The sequence below is a fragment of the Cryptomeria japonica genome, chromosome 10, assembly GCF_030272615.1.
Source record: "Cryptomeria japonica chromosome 10, Sugi_1.0, whole genome shotgun sequence".
In the NCBI taxonomy this organism is placed as follows: Eukaryota; Viridiplantae; Streptophyta; class Pinopsida; order Cupressales; family Cupressaceae; genus Cryptomeria; species Cryptomeria japonica.
This window is the reverse complement of record NC_081414.1, coordinates 624,917,346-624,933,043: the sequence shown is the minus strand read 5'-3', so window position 1 is coordinate 624,933,043 and position 15,698 is coordinate 624,917,346.

Sequence of the window (15,698 nt, the reverse complement as noted above, 5' to 3'; positions counted from 1 at the left end):
TTATTCTTGACAGTTGTACCCATCAGGTCATCTCCTGACTACGACCTGACTCACCTCTAGAGAATGCCTTTTAGCCTTTAATCCTGACCCACTGACTGTTGTGACTTGTGCCGCATGCCACCATTTTACTCGCTATCATCAACTAGCTAGACCATCTATGTGGCATGCCATGTCATTTTCAAACTTCGCTGGTTTTAAACTACGCACAACTTCGCCTAGTGAAATAGCGAAAGTCGTAGATCCATCTGCGAGATGCACACTCGTTACTGGGCCCGACAACATTAAGAGAAAAACATATAAGGCATAATTTTTTTGATTAATTAACATAACTACCTAGGCAAACAACAAGGGGGGACACTTCCTACGACCCCATGACCCATTACTTAAGTGAATAAAGTAATGAAAGATTAGAAACCAAAGGGTTTAAAACAAACACAAGAAGATCTAAAATCAAAAACCCTTAAACCCTTGAGGTCTAAAACAAAGCTGAAGCATTTGAAACTGCATCTTATTCAAAAATTCAACAAACCATAGCCAATCATGGGAAAAGAAAAGCCCATTTTTAATTAGTGATAACAAGACACACGAATGGCACCACCTCCCAATGATGACACACTCGAATGCATAAAATCTGCAAAAATGCAACCACATAATAAATACGTGGATAAAACTACCCCTAATGCAATACAAACAAGTGTTCAACCTTGAAAGGAGTGCCAACATAGATACATCCATAGAAGGCACCACCCCTCATTCATGAGACACTCGAATGGATAGCATCAGCAAAAATGCAGCCAAAAAAAGAATATATGATCAACACCACCCCTAATGCAACACAAACCAAATGATCAACCTCGTGAGGAGTGCTATCCAAATATTCATAACAATAATGAAACCGAGTATAGAGGATGAAGATAATAAGCACCCATGTGAATGATGTACACATAAAGTGTGCATCCTCTGTAGGAGTGCAACGCAATCAAACCATGCCAATACCTGCAATCACCAATATACTCAAAGAAAAGGCTCATCTTGACTAACATAAAGATCTACCATTTCATAAAAGTAGTCATAGGTCACTTTTCATAACAGACACCAACCCACACCCAAATATTTACCCATTAGCCTTGAGATATAAGATCAAACAAATCATATGGAAACACCTTCCTTCACCAAGGAGGATGGAATTTCCAAAGCAAAAACATCCAAATTATCAACTTGCTCATCAATTGCCTTATTAGCTAAAAAATCTACAACTCTATTAACCTCTCTATAGCAATGAGAAATGGAATAAGAGTCAAAGAATGAAAGTTGCAACAAGATTCGATCTAACAGATACTGAAGATGCTAGGAGTGACTTTTCTTATTAATAACAACTTGAAATGTAACCATGGAATCACCCTCAACAATGGTATCTTTAATACAAAGGGAGATTGACAAACCAGACTAAAAGATAAAGCACAAAACTCAGCATAATTATTAGTCCCAATACCAATATCATGGTGTAGACACCTAAAATTGTCATGTCTAATTAAATAAATATTTTATTTATTTAATTACTTTAGCTTAATTCTTCTATTAATTAAATAAATCTTTATTTATTTAATTAATTCATTTATCCTCTTTTAGCCTTATTTCTCATTTAAATAAATACATTTATTTATTTAAATTATCCTTTTCCTAAATTAAATAAATATCTTATTTATTTAATTATCCCACTTCTTCTATTAATTAAATAAATCTTTATTTATTTAATTAATTCATTAGCCTTTTCTACCCATGACACATGTCATTCATCTCTTAATTCATACACTACCTACCCCTTTCATTATTTTATTATTTCTTTTACCTACCCTCTAATCATAGCCGACCTCCTTTTACACCTCTCAATCTTATCTCTCCATTTCATATGGTGTCTTCTATATAAGGAGATGCTTCCTTCATTATCAAACCCTAATCACTCAGGCTAATCATTCACTGGACTACACTACGATCCTACTTACAACCACATTCCGTTCTTTGTTGAGCTCTTGTGCACATAAAATCTGAGAGCAAATATATCAAGCAAGATCAATGGAGATAGGAAGAATGGAGATCAAAACCCTATTGGACATGTGATGGTATAATCTTTGTGATTTCATTTGATTTGCATTGTCTTAGGTAATCTTCATATGTTATGGTGGATCTTTGTTGTTGTTAGGCTAGGGTTTTGTGGTTGAATTCATTTAGTCTTTCAATATTGTTATTATTGTTATCCATTTTTACCATATACATTTTGGCACGCATGGTGGGACTCTTGTCCCTTTTGCATTTAACATCCTTGTTGCAGATTTTGTAATGTGAAGTTGCAGATCCGATGTTTTCGGCAGCATTTTGTTATTTCTGCGTCTGCATACTTTCGGATTGCGTTTTTTATTTTCTGGCGCGTCTACGACATCTTGAACCGCATCTGTGTTCTGGCATTATTTTATTTTGCAGGTTTCAGGAAAACGCATCTATGTTGTAAAGTCGCGTCTACGCTAGTTTTGGCTGCGTCTGTGTCCATAAGACGCGTCTGTGTTTTATAGCTGCATCTGTGTCTCACAGAACCACGTCTGTGTTACCCAGTCACATCTGTGTTGAGGGTAACCGCGTCTGTGTTTATCAGTTTCAAAATTTTTTATTTTCATTGATTCAGTTTTTCGGATTTCACATCTAGGGTTTCAGATCTAGCTAACGAAATTGGTGCAGCTTGTCTTGAAGGCTAAATCATTTGGTTGAAGGCCCCTATTTTCACAAAGTTTTTTTGGGTTTAAAATTTACCTAACTTGTGTGCTTGCAGGAAGGGGTGATTATTTGAAACAATCCAAACTACTAACAACTCTTTGTTGCAGGTCCTTGGCAAGGGTTTTTGGATTTTTATTGTATGCCTTGTTTTCATAGACTAACAAACACTTCCATTGGTGCACTAAAATTGAATTATTGTCTTTTGTGTCTTGAGCAATAGGCTCTTTTTGTTTAATCTTTAGAGGGCCTATCTTCCCGTGTGGTCATTAGGACTACTAGTGAGAAGAGAATGACCCAAGTGGTAGCGAGGAAAACCCACCTCATCCGAACCACTATAAATAAATGTATTCATGGTGAAAACTATGAATAACGTGTGCTGATTAGTTCATACTGACACTATGTCTCCCCATAAACCCGTTTGATCAAATTTATTTGATCAGTTGTAGGGCGTAACCCCTACCAGCTGGGAGCCTTTTGTATTTACAGAGCTGAAAGTGCCACATGTATGGCCACACGAGCGGATGCCCTTACTAGCACCATTTTTTTTTAGAGGCCCAAATCCTTCTAGTTGTTGGGGTAGGAGGTCGGACCTCTGGTAGCAACCCACACACATACGGTTCTTAGTAGAGATACAAAGTTCGCCACAGGGAGTTTTCATGGGGACTGATGCTTGGCTGACCCGAGAAGTGAGTGCCGAGGGTGGAGCCAGTGAGGTCAAGCATCTAAGTATCTACTCTAAATAGCGTAGCCTCAGGGGTAAAACCCCATGTGGGATCAACAACAATTGTCTTGGCCAGCCATAAGAATTGTGCTCGACTTATGTTAAACATTCAAAATATTCAAGACCAAATAGCAAAACATTGTGTCTTTTGTGTCTTCAAGTGTATGCAAAACATTTTTACATCAAACAACATTGGAGTCATTTTTGAGTCTAGACACTTGCAAACATTGATTCCTTATCAACACTGTGTCCTCTTGTCACGAAAAACAGTCAAACAGTCAGATTTGGTCACAACAAAATGACTTCACAGATTGGAAAAAATTGCATAAATTTTACAAAAACGCGTCTGTGTTGGGCATAATCGCGTCTGTGTTGTCTAGCCGCATCTATGAAGGGTAGAATCGCGTTTGTGTTCCAACAGTCAACATTACATTTGGCAAACAAAAAAATCTCAGAAGTGCATCTGTGTTAAACAGAGCCACGTCTGTGTCGGGAAACCGCGTCTGTGAAGTATACAGGCATGTCTGTGTCTAGAATTGGAAAACCATTGCAGTCCAGCAAGCAAACACAGTCAGTTTCAGAATTCTTGAGCTTCCTAGGTCATTTCTCCAGGGTTTCATTTAGCATTCAACCTGTCTTTGGGTCTCACAAAGTCCATCATTGCTCCACATCTCACTTTACATTCACAATTGTCTAAACTTGAGTCAAAAGGTCACTTGCTTGTCCTCATAATACTTTGTCAACACACTACATACAACAACACTTTGCTAAGTGGTCCCTCATCAAGGTTTCTTACCTTTGGGTCTCATTTGGTCCTACTTAGAGTCAAGGTCAACTTACCTCATCATGAGAAACTATCCTCTCTTTGGAAGTCACACCTACTCTACTACATACATACTTGGTCTTACACTTGGGACATTGCAAGTACACCTTAGATTCATTTACATTTCATCCAACTCTTGGTCTTCCATACTCTTTCCATTTTTCATTTAGTCTCACACATCTTGGTTAATACCTAGTTCATGGTTGAAACCCATCTTCAAAAATCTAGGAGAGAAACTAAAGAGGCTCAAGAGTTCGCAAACATGAGTTCTTATGAGTATGACAATGATATCTTTTTCAATTCTGATCATACTAAATTACCTAACATGGATGCCTATAGAAACATTCCAAATGTTGAGAACATGGACACTATAAACAATAATGCTACACACAATGATGATATGGACAACTTTTCAGTACATTTAGCAAATGTTGAAGAATCCATTATGAATCCCCATTTCAATCAATTGGTTGAGGAAATAATGAGGAGGGATAGACAATACTTCTTACAAATGATGGCACAAAGTGGAGCCAAGATACCTCATGATTTTGACATGTCTCAAATAATGGAAAATCAACCTTTGCAACAACCTCACTCCAACATGGATCAAAGGAGACCTAATAGTGGAGGAAATAGAGGACCATATATGGTACCTGAATCACCATCAGCTTTGCTTCAAAAGATAGAGGTCCCACACACACATGGTCAAACATATGATACTCACCTTCATAGACCATTATGGAAATCTTATGGAGAAAAATATGCTCAATCACATATCAATGCTAAGGATCAACCACCAAAGCAATGGGATATGCAAAGGCATGCTCAAAATTTGGACACAAGGAAACCCCATGTCAAATTTGGGGGCAATACAATAGAACATGACATGCCTGTAGAGTATGGTATACATGCCCAAAATAGATATGGTGTTCCTCAACATGAATCTATACCGAATGGTCCATATACGCAACATCATTATAAACCTCCTCCATATGAACATGCGTATGATCAATATCATCCATATATGCAACATGCTCCTCCTCCAATGGGTACCTCAAACATAGGATATGGTCCAAGAAGTCGATCTCCACCTAAGAGCAATTTGGAGCAACAAATCAGGGAATTACAAAAAAAAATGGAGGACATAAATGCACCAAAGCCAACATACACAATGACAGACATATGTCCTTATTCATTTGACAAGAGCATTCCAATGCCTCCTTTTCCTACACACTTTGTGATGCCTAAATTTGATAAGTATAGAGGAAAAGGGGATCCTAAGGCACACATAAGACAATTTTTCATAGCTTGCATTGAGGTAGCAACAGAAGAGACATATTTGATGAGATTATTCCCACAAAGCTTAGGTGATCAAGCTATGGAATGGTTCTCCCAACTACCGCCTGGTATTAAGTCATGGGGTGATTTAGCAGAGGCATTTATTCAACATTTCTCCTACAACATAGAGACAAACATATCAGTCACTACTTTGTGCAACACTAAGCAAAAAGAGGGAGAATCTTTTGCATCAATCTTACAAAGATGGAGAAATCTAGCTAGTAGATGCTCTTGTGAAATTCCACAAAAACAAATGGTAGAGATGTTCACCCAGAATGTTAACAAAGACATTGGCTATGATCTAAGGAAAGCTTGTTTGTCCACCTTCAAGGGCGTCATTGAAAAAGGCTTGGCGACAAAGAAGGTCCTAATTGAACAAGGAGTCATTAAGATATTCAAGGAAAACAAAGATGACTTTAAAGGAAAAGACAAGACAAGATTTTGGAATAAAAACAAGAACACAGTCAATGATGGTGTTGTTGATGCCAACACAGTGCGACCCAAATTCATCTTTTCAGGATCAAGTTCTACAAACAATCAAGTGAATACTCAAACAACTTCCAGATCATGAAGGAAGTACACTCCATTGGGAGAACCACTTGAGTCAGTTTTCAAGAAGTTAGTGGCAAACAAGGTGATCACAATTCTAGATTTCCCACCATATGAACCAAAGGTCAAACCAAATTGGTGGAATGATGATGAGTATTGTGAATTTCATAAGAGCAAGGGTCATAAGATAGGAAATTGTCATCGACTGAAGAACATCATACAAGATCTCATTGATAGAGGTAACATTGAGATTGAGGAACATTCATCTAATCAAGAACATGAGATGTTTAAGGAACCATTCCCAAAACATGACAAAGGAAAAGCTAAAGCCACAGATGATCAAACCAATTATACCAGAGCATCCTACAACTATGATTTGACTATCAATCACATATCGATGGACAATTACTATTATCATCAAGGACAAAGTATCTGAGAATTCTACTCAGAGACCCAAGATTGTCCTAAAAGGTGTTGGATCTTCTTCGGAACCTACCTCTGAATGTCATGTTACAACTCGCCGAAGTAAATTCACTTTGCAAGGTGCTCCAATTGAAAACACCGCTTCTTCATCAACCAAACCTGAGTATGACCTTGTAGAACAGTTAGGGAAGACACCCGCGCTCATTTCAATCCTTGAGCTATTATGCATATCTCCCACACATAAAGCCATTCTTGACAAAATTTTGAGAGATACTACCATCCCTACTGATCTAAACGTGGACCAGTTTCAAGCCATGGTGGGATACCTCTCCATTCCACACTCCCTTACATTCACAGAAGTAGATGACGCCTCCGTAAGTCAGCCACATAATGCACCATTACACATTGAAGCCTTCATACACAAACATCGAATAAAAAGAGTCCTGATAGATGGAGGAGCAAGTCTAAACATTTGCACATTAAGCACTATCACACAATTGGGATATTCTGATAAAGCTATGAATTCCACAAACAAAATCACCATTAAAGCATATGATGATGAAGAGTGTTCATCCAAGAATACAGTCATCTTACCTCTCAGAGTTGGGCCAGTTACAAAGGATGTGGTCTGTCAAGTCCTGGATTTAAATCTCACTTATAACATATTGCTAGGATGCCCTAGATCCATGAAATGAGGGCAGTCCCATCCACATATCACCAATGCATTAATTTTCCTCATAATGGAGTGGAAGTAACAGTTAACGGGGATCCTAATCCATTAATATATTGCAATAACCTGAAATCAAAGACTGAGACCATCATTCCCAGTAATCATGAGGCTATTCCTTCGTCGGCATACATTGATCCTGAATCATTAAAACCCTCGACCTCAAAACAAGGTGAGCTTAAAGGCAAGTTTCAGGACAAAGGCATGGGGGAATATACTTTCAATCAAACCATGTACTTATGACAAGTCATGAGTTCCCCAAAAGAATATGGAAGACCACATCCTAACAAGCAAGTATCCATCATGATGCTCAAATGGGACCCTACTACCTTTCAAAGATGGGGTGAACTAGAAGAGGAAGATTTATACAAAATGCTTTTCAGGGACAATGAAGAGGAAACACAAGACCACATCAATCTACCATGTGAGAAATATGGCAAAGGCTTCAAAATTTTACAAAAATTCAGGTATGATGGAAAAAGCCCTCTGGGGTTATGAAAGGAAGGCATCATGGAACCTTTACAAATTGAATTGACCCTAAAAAAGGAATGCTTGAAAGGACTTGGTTTCTTAAAGGTCCACACCCAAAGGACAGAAGAAGCCTTACAAATTAAAGCTGCCAAAATTCAACAATAGGATCGCTATTCCACAGATTCCAACGAATGGGAATGGGGTTCAGACAAGTCTTCTAGTGACTATGAGCTCACTAAGACATTCGGAGAGCCAGATGAACCCACGAAGAAGAGGAGTTTTATAACAAGATCAAAGTTGGTCAAGAAACAACCTATGAGGATTATACACAGTCCTTGTCTCAAGGTTCTAGGTTGAAATCACATAGGATGAGAACACCTGTCCCAGAATGCGCTACTAGTGATGATAATTTGGATTTGCTCGCGATTGAGACTGATGAGGAGAGTGCCATCAATGACCTTGATAATTACCTTGAAATACCCAAATATAACCACATCTTCACTCTTAGCCCCACTAACTTCGAAGACATTAACGGCCTTCCCCTTATTCACCACCAACTCATTGACTGGGATCATGAAGGGCCTGCACAGTTTGATACATTCCAAAATGATGAAGCTTTTATTGACTATCTGGGCATACAAGATGATCTTCCCCCTAGAGACCATAAAGTGGGATACACTATAGAACTCAATAGCATGGCATATTTTGGTGAGGGTGTCGGACCTTCCAGTCGCAAAAATGTGAAAATAAGAACAAATCAAGGGTCTTATGGCGAAAACCACACTGTGGCGTTGTCTGACCCCAAAAAATAAAAAGAAAGGATGTATCTGAGGGTGAAAACCTCTCCAAGGCACCCGAAGATGGAAGGCTCGACATTCTCGCAGCATCATATGAGGAAAAGTCATCCATGTTGGTAGAGGAGACTATCAAAACAAACATTGGTATAGAAGAGGTTCCACGCAACATATTCCTAGCTCAATCACTGACAGAGTCCGAAAGGTCAAAATTCATAAGTTTCTTCAAAGAACGACAAATCAACTTCCCCTGGTCATACGCTGATATGCCTGGATTAGATCCAGATTTGGTAATGCATCATTTGATAGTCAAACCGGGGGCAAAACCAGTAAAACAGAAACTAAGAAAAATGCCTCCACAAGTGGCATTATTAGTCAAGGCAGAACTTGAGAAATTACTCGATGTCGGATTCATACGCCCAATTGATTATCCTGAATGGATCTCCAACTTGGTACCTGTTAGTAAACCGGATCGCAGCATCAAAATTTGCATAGATTTTAGAGACATCAACAAAGCTTGTCCAAAGGATGACTTCCCATTACCAAATATTGACTTGATTGTTGATCTCACAGTAGGTCATGAAATGTTATCATTGATGGATGGATTCTTTGGTTATAATCAAATAAGGATCGCACTCGAGGATCAACATAAAACAACATTTACTTGTCCGTGGGGAACTTTCTACTGGAATTTCATGCCTTTCGGGCTGAAGAATGTAGGTGCTACATATCAAAGAGCCATGACTACTATCTTTCATGATCTCATGCACATAATCATGGAAGATTATGTTGACGACCTCTTGGGAAAATCAATAGACAGAAATACACATTTGGACATACTTTCAGTCGTCTTTGATCGGTTGGAAAAATACAAAGTAAGATTAAACTCCAAGAAATGTGTCTTTGGAGTAACCTCTGGGAAGCTCCTAGGATTCATTGTATCCAAAAGAGGAATTGAAGCTGATCCAGCAAAAGTCAAAGCCATCTTGGAAATGCAACCTCCAAGGAATATCAGTCAACTTCGATCCTTACAAGGCAGACTCCAGTCCATCCGATGATTCATAGCACAACTGGTAGACAAGTGTAATCCTTTTCAGCACCTGCTACATAAAAACATCAAATTCAAATGGGATAATAACTGTCAACAGGCTTTCTAGATGCTCAAAGATTATCTTCTAAATCCGCCAGTTCTAATGCCACTAGTTCCAAATCAGCCTCTATTACTATACATATCAGCTACTCCAACAGCACTGGGGGCACTCTTAGCACAATAAATTGCCGAGGGCAAGGAAAAAGCAGTATACTATATTAGTCGCACATTGGTGGGATATGAGTTAAACTACACACCAATTGAGTGTGCATGTCTCACCGTGGTCTTTGCTTCGCAGAAATTATGACATTACATGCTTACTCATAAGACTAAGTTAGTTGCAAGGATAGACCCATTGAAATACCTTCTCAATAAGGCAACACTTACTAGGTGACTGGCCAAATGGGTAATGATCCTGAGTGAATTCGACATTGAGTATGTGGATAGAAAAGCAATAAAAGGACAAGCCATTGCAGATCAATTAGAAGATGCTCCCATGATAGATGATGTTCCTCTAAGTTCAGAATTTCCAGACGAATCCATTTTGACAATGTCACATGCAAAGCCATGGCAATTGTACTTCGATGGCTCATACACACAACATGGGGCAGGAGTTGGCATCCTCTTTATAACTCCTCAAGGGTATTCTATACCAAAATCATATCGCTTATCATTTCCTTGCACTAACAATATAGTGGAGTATGAGGCATTAACAACAGGATTACGAATTGCAGTTCAATGGAAGATCCAAGAACTTCCTATTTTTGGGGACTCCCAACTGGTCATCCATCAAGCAACTAATGAATACCAAACAAAAGATGAGAAATTAATGCCTTATAAACAAATTGTGGATGACCTGAAACAGCACTTCATAAAAATAGATTTTGAGCAGATACCAAGAGAGCAGAATCGTGCCGCAGATACCATGGCTACAATTGCTTCACTGATCGATCTACCTCCAAACGAGACCCACTATGAGTTCTTGGTGGATAACCTTTTGGTCCCTTCATATGAGATCATGCAAACTAAGACTATATGTGTTGTCAGTCCCGAATCCCAGTTATATGGTTCCATTTTCACATACCTACGTGACAATACTTTACCTCCTGATCTATCAAATAACCAACGTCGCACTTTAATTCACCAATCCTCTCAATATGTCATTTTAGCTGATATCCTATACCGACAAGGTCTAGATGGCACTCTTCTTAGATGTTTAGAAAGAGACGAAGCTCAGATTGCGTTACGAGAAGTGCATGAAGGGATATGTGGTCCACATGCTAGTGGTCCTACCTTGGCCAAGAAACTCATCAAGATGGGATACTACTGGCCCAATATGGAGAAAGACTCATATCAGTTTGTCAAGAAATGTAAGCAATACCAAATTCATGGAGACCTCATACATGCGCCAGCACAAGAACTTCAACCACTAGCGTCTCCTTGGCCCTTTTGTCAATGGGGACTCAATCTCATAGGCAAGATTCACCCTCCTTCTTCCAATGGTCATAAATTCATTATCACTGCCATAGAGTATTTTATAAAATGGATTGAAGCCGTGCCTCTCACACAAGTTACTGGAAAACAAATTGCTACATTCATCCTCAACTATATCATTTGCTGATACGGTATTCCTGTTTCCACTATCACTGATAACGGGCGTCCCTTCAAAAATCAGGATGTTTGTGAACTCTGTGACTACTTCCATATCTCTCATCATTTCTCCACACCATATTACCCCCAAGGCAATGGCCAAGCTGAGGCGTCTAACAAAACAATCCTTAAAATCCTAAAGAAGACAGTCGACGATGCTGGTCATAATTGGCATATGCAACTTAATCCTGCACTTTGGGCCTACCGCACAAGTGTTCGCACACCTACAGGAGCTACACCCTATTCACTTGTCTATGGCACTGAAGCTATCTTGCCTATTGAGGTTGAGCTACCCTCTTTATGGGTTTCTTTGCAAAATATCATCAGTGACGAAGACTATAGGGCCTCTCGCTTACAAGAGCTGGAAATACTGGATGAAAGAAGACAAACTGCTTTCAATCATCTCAAGGCTTACCAACAACGAATGAGTCGCAGCTACAATCACAAGCTCAAGCCTCGCACATTTGGGGTAGGTGACTTAGTTCTCAGAGAAAATCCTAAAAATCAACAAGACAGAGAGAAGAAGGGCAAGTTCGAACCAAACTGGCTTGGTCCCTACATTATTACAGCAGCATATGGATCTGGTGCATATCAGCTCTCAACTACAAAAGGTGAACCTTTGGAGGATCCTATCAATAGCATGCACCTTCGTCGGTTCTACACATAGCTCTTCAGAATATCCTAATTCAAAAATTCAAAAAAATCAAAAAAATTCAAAAATACAAAAAAAAATCAAAAAAATTCAAAATTACAAAAAAATTGTAGAACAAACAAAAAATCGTTACTTGGTGAAAACCTGGCAAACAGGTGCCTTGTGACACAAAAAACATTGAAAAATTGAAAAAAGTAAAGAGAAATAATTTCGTCCAACGGTGAAAACCACTTCGGTGGCGCCCTGGGCAAGTACCATGGTGAAAACTGGGTCACCAGCGCCATGCGTAGAGACATTGCTCCTCCCTCCTTCAGGATTCACTTTCATCCTTTCACTTTGCGCACACTCACGACCAATTCATCCATAATAAACTTACCCTTTCCCATCATGGCTTGTTATTGATCTCCCTAAGATTGGTTAGCCATTCATAATAAACCTCCCTTTTCATCCCTTTCCATCCATAATAAACCAAATCCTATCTCTGGCTAAGGCAAATCCTATGTCTAGTGATGGGTGTGGAACTGAGAACATCACATGTTTCGAGGAATACAGTTTCTTCAAGCTTCCTTCAGTCTATCCGTGCACAATCCACAATAAAGCAACATCTACATTACAAATCCGCAATAAAGTTTCATCTTCTCCGCAATAAAGTATCAGTTTCATGGATTCGGTCAGTTTCAGATGAAACACAGCAGCAATAATGGGCTTCAACAAATCAAATCTTTCAACAGACTCAGACAACATTATGGTTCAGTGCTATCTATCCTTTTTGTGAAAGTGAACATTGTGACCACAATCAAATAAGACTTATACAGACACTAAACTTGAGGACTACAGTGGATGTCGGTGTTGAGGCTTGGTTTTCTTTTGATTTCATCTTTTTTGGTGACATGTCTTTTATCTTTTCTGGGATGTCTCTGACTAGAGATTCTATCTCCAGGATGTCTTTGACTAGAAAGGTGAGGATGGGGTATCGTCACCGATTTTGTATTTGCTGTCTGTGGATTGTCTTTTAGTAATGCTATGACTTGTCCAAGGATATGAAGACACTATGAGTCTAGTGTGAACTAGGGCATTCCTTGTTTGTGACTGTCTTATCTCCATGCAAATAGGTACAATGACTTTCTAGGTTGAATATATGCCTCGATTGTCATAACCTACTTGCCATAATAAAGCTCAATGATGATAACACACAAGAAGCTCTTTCACTTTCATATCTTCTATCTTTCCTCCCCCTTTCTTGATCGACTTCCATTGTCCTTCTCAAGTCCGCGTAGCCTGCTATCATATGACTAAGTATAATGACACACCAAAAACATTTGCATTTCATGTAGTTGCACCCGCATTACCACATATAAGCATTTCATACATACATATAGATATCACAACTGCATCACATCCTGCACACAACACTTGTTAGCACAATAATCATTTCCATTATCATATTCATTTGCATTACATACATTCACATTTTCCTCATGCATAACATGTTAAACACATAAAAGAACAAAAATATTGCATTACATACATATTTGCATCCATAGCATAAAACATCACATAAGAACATCTCATCACATAGGTACACATGCATATAGCTGCCGCAAAAATGAATCATCTCGTATATATAAATAAAGTGTCATGATATAATGATGTCAAAATCATATGGCTACAAAAGCACCCGTAGGTGTCTACAATACAAAAATGGTACAAAACTAATACAAAGGGAGCCCTCTAAGGCTATGATGAACTCCCTCCCTCAGAGCTGCCTGGCCTCGGTGGAATCTGAGCCCCTGAAGGACCCACCCCAGGATCATCCTCCCTGTCCCCCCTATCTGGTGGTGGTGGAGGACCCATAACCCCACCACTAGATGCCTATCTCCTCCGGCTCCCTCCCATAGTTGTCGTTGTACGCGACCATCTATGGAAGCTCCTCACCCACTGATCTGCTAGCACTGCACCATAGTAGAGGTCCCTCCAGTAGGCTATCTCCTCTCCTGCCCGCAGGACATAAGCGTATCCTACCCCTGTATCCTCAGCTGCCTGTCTCCCTACCCTCAGTGCTGTCTCAGCCTCTATGTAGCGCTGGATAGCCTGATCTTGCTCCCACTCAGTATCCTTGAGCCTCATCCTGAGCTGATCCCTCTCCCTCTCTAGCTCCTGGATCTCATATGCCTGGCCCTAGCAGATCTCCCTCAGATCTAGTAGCTCCTCCTCCACTGGGTCAACTCCCTCTGCCTCTACCTGTGGCTCCACCTCTATGGGTGCCTACCCCTGTGCCTGTACCTGTACCTATACTAGTACCTGTCTCTGTCCCTGTCCCTGTATCTGTACCTGCCTAGGACCCTATGCTGTTGGCACCTATAAAGGCAATCCACCACGACCCCGCACCACCTGAGCCTGCCTCTCCTCTCCACCCTCCCTCTGAGGTGCAACCTGCCTCTCTCCAACTACTCCCCTCCTCCTCCGTCGGCCTCTACCCCCATCACCTCCACCCTTCTCATCATCTCCCCCCCATCTCCCTCCAATGCCTCTCCTGGATCTGTCACATTGGGAACGGATGCTCTGCCCAATAAGCTGTATACTCAGCATCCATGCTGGCATCCTCAATCTCTGGCCACATGTCCTAGGGTAGGGGTATCATCTCCACTAGCTGAGTCACTGCCTGATCATACGACAGCAAGGGCCCAAACTGTGCTTGATCTCTATCTGTGCATGCATACCAGCTTGAGACCTGGGGCATCCTCTGAATCCGGCCAAACTACCAGCCAATCCTGTCTACAAGTTGTCTCTCTAGTACATAGGGCGTCTGCCCAATTAGGTACCTACTCCAAAAGGTGTATGGCAACTCAACTATGTCATCCTCCCACTACTCGTAGCCCAGATATGGTCGCCATATGACCTCGTCAATGTCATCAAACACCTGCCGCCAATGCTCTAGCCTGCCAATCCGTGGCTATGACGTGATCTTGTCGTACAAATGTACAAAGCTGCATCCATGACCTCTGCCCCTGAAGTGTATCGGTTGGGTAACCGGCAGATGCTCGTAGGCCCATACCTATAGCAATGTAACTCCATAGCCCAATCCTACTGATCCATGATAAACAAACTGATGAAGCTCATAATACAGGTGGGCCAGCACACATGGTCCCCAGGCATATCTGGTGTGTTGTGTCACTAGCATCTCCAGTGCTCCTCCCCAGCCCACAGCCAACCCCCGTGTTGCCCTATCTGGACACAGGAACCCACTGATAGCTCCTTCGATCACTGTCGACAATGCTAGCCCTATGGCTGTCATGTTATCCCATGCCACATGTCCTGCCCTCATCTCCAGTCCTGGGTCCTAGAACACCCATCTCAGGGCCTCTCTGTCACCATCTCAATCATATGGGATCAACTCCCCATCGATCGGTATCCACAATATCCTGTACACATCCTCTAGGGTGACTGTCATCTCACCCATCGGCAAATGAAACATGCACGTCTCAGAGTGCCATCTCTCAACCAGCGCAGTCAGCAAACCCATGTTTTCCCGAAACTCAGGCACATACAGCACATGTCTCAAACCCATCTCCTCGATGCCAGCTCTGTCCTCGAGCGACAACTCAGGTTGCAACCTCTGCGTCGACGGAATCTCTCCCGTGACTCTAGCATCAACAAATACTCCTGCAGTCAAGCAAATCAATCATGTCAGTCA